Here is a 2,922-nt window from a genome sequence, read left to right as displayed (position 1 = left end):
ACGTACAACCCTGGTTGGAGAAATCACCCAAATTTCAGTTGGAAGAGTGGTAACAATAATGGACAAACTTCACAACCACCATTTCAAGCATAACATAATTTTCAAAATTCTCATGGATATGCACCTCCTTATATTCCTCCTCCTAGAAGAAATCTTGAGGAAACATTACATGCATTCATTGAAAAGCAAGAGACAATCAACACTCAAAATGCTCAAACCATGGCTGATTTGAAAGATACTCTTGCAAAGTTCACATCTGCTCTCAGTTTTCAGGAGAAAGGTAAGTTTCCATCTCAACCCCAGCAAAATCCCAAAGGCCAGTACAATTCAAGTACAAGCAGTTCCGGAAGCTAACATCTAGATCAAGTCAAATCAGTCACTACTCTCCGCAGTGGTAAGGTTATTAAAAAACTCATTCTTGAACCTTGTGAGAAAGAAGATGAGTTAGTCTCCAAGGGTAAGGAAATGGTTGAACCTGATCATTGCAAGGAAGAGACTGATTCCCCACCAGCACTTCCATTTCCTCATGTCATGACCAAACAAAGGAAAGTCAATCATAATTCTGAAATCTTTGAAACTTTCAAACAGGTAAGGATCAATATACCTTTGTTAGATGCTATTAAACAGGTACCATCTTATGCTAACTTTTTGAAAGATCTGTGCACTATAAAGAGAAAATTGAATGTGAAAAAGAAAGTTTTCTTAGCCGAACAAGTAAGTGCCATTCTTTAGAACAATAATGCTTTGAAATATAAAGACCCTGGTTGTCCTACAATTTCTTGCTTTATTGGAGAACATAAAATTGACAGAGCTTTACTTGATCTTGGAGCTAGTGTGAATTTACTTCCATATTTGGTTTTTCAAAGTCTCAATCTAGGTGAGTTAAAACCTACTTCTATAACTCTTTTACTTCCTGATAGATCTGTAAAAATGCCTAGAGGAATAGTTGAAGATGTGTTAGTACAAGTTGATAAATTCATCTTTCCTGTGGATTTTATTGTCTTGGATACACAACCTGTTGGAGCATGCAATTCAATTCGTGTTATTTTAGGACGTTCATTTCTTGCAACTTCTAATGCATTGATTAATTGTAGGAATGGGGTGATGAAGTTATCTTTTGGAAACATGACATTGGAGATGAATGTTTTTAATATTTGCAAGCAACCTGGAGATGATAATGATTTACAGGAAGTAGATTTTATTGAAAAAATAATTTATGATCAATTTGAAAATTCTTCCATTGAAACTGAGTTTAATGAATCTGAAGATTTACAAATGGTTTGTTTTTAGGAAGAATCAAAGGCAAATAGTTGGAGACCAAAAATTAAGGAATTACCACCACGATCAATTGGGTTCATGCCTTCAAGTGTTAAACCACCAAAGCCCGATTTGAAGCCATTGCCATGTAATCTCAAATACTCATTTTTTGAATATGTTCATCTCCACAGTCATATTCCCAAAAGACAATTTCATCACCCCATTCCTACAGTTAATTAAGGCATTGGATGTAGCTAGGAAAGGTCTCCCTAAGATGACTGGGATGGGGGCATTAGAACCTTGAATTGGTGCGGTGTCTAACACTACAAAATCAACAGGAAAGTAGAATTTATCTACTTGGACCAACACATCCTCAACGATACCCCTAGGAATCTTGATTGACCTATCAGCTAATTGAAGGGTGATTCGAGTAGGCTTGATTTCTCCTAAACCTAATTGTTCGTAAACAGTGTATGGTATTAAATTCACACTTGCTCCTAAATCCAACAAAGCTTGATCTATCTTATGACTTCCAATAATGCATGAAATGGTAGGACAACCAGGATCTTTGTATTTGGGAGGGGTCTTAAACTGGATGATGGCACTAGCATGTTCAGTTAGAAAGGCTCTTTCTTTCACATTCAATCTCCTTTTGACTGTGCATAAATCCTTAAGAAACTTTGCATAAGATGGAACTTGTTTAATTGCATCAAGGAGTGGAATATTGACTTTCACTTGTTGAACAATTCATAGATTTCCGAGTTCATAAGATCTTGTTTAGGTTTTCCTAACCTTTGTGGAAATGGTGCTCTAGGAACAAATTCTAAATCACTCATTTTGACTCCAATCTTTCTTGAATCATCTCCTTTCTCACTCATCTCTTTCTCATTTATCTCACCTTCTTTGTCACTCAAACTCTCATTTGTCACTTGTGTTTTGATTCCCTCTTCACTTTCCCTAGATTTCTCCTCCACAATACCTTTAGGAATCCCAACACCTTTATCAACAATCTTTCCACTTCTAAGGGTAGTGATGGCTTGGACTTGTTCATGGTTTGAAGGTTCACTAGGTGAGGATTCACTCATGTGTACCTGACCTCTAGGATTGGACATTGGTTGAGCTGGGATTTTTCCCTTCTCTTGAATGCTTAGTGATTGAGTCAACTTAGTTAGTTGACTTCGAATGTCATCTAAGGTCCTATTGGTCTGGTCTTGAAATTTGTAAACTTGGTTGTTGATTCCTCCTTGCGTTTGCATGAATTGTTGAAGAGTATCCTCTAAGGATCTCTTATGAGGTGGTTGGTATGTGTTATGTGTGGGAGCATGAAATGGTTGGGGTGGAGGTTGAAATGTTTGAGGTACTGAAGAGCCCTCATTTCTCCATCCAAAATTTGGGTGGTTCCTCCATCCAGGATTATAGGTCTCAGAGTAGGGATTGCCTACTTGGTTTGGAAATGGCTTTCTAACATTACTTGAATCAGAAGTTTGGCCATATAGCACTTCCTTGAAGGCTGGAATGGTAGGACACTCAGTTGTCCTATGCCCTTTGCTCTCACAAACAACACAACTTTCCTCTTTACAACAACAACAATAATAATAACAACAACAACAATAATAATAGTAATAACAATAATAACAATAACAATAACAATAACAATAACAATAA

Source organism: Populus euphratica, unplaced genomic scaffold, assembly GCF_000495115.2.
Source record: "Populus euphratica unplaced genomic scaffold, PopEup_1.0 scaffold377.1, whole genome shotgun sequence".
In the NCBI taxonomy this organism is placed as follows: Eukaryota; Viridiplantae; Streptophyta; class Magnoliopsida; order Malpighiales; family Salicaceae; genus Populus; species Populus euphratica.
This window is presented reverse-complemented; position numbering follows the sequence as displayed.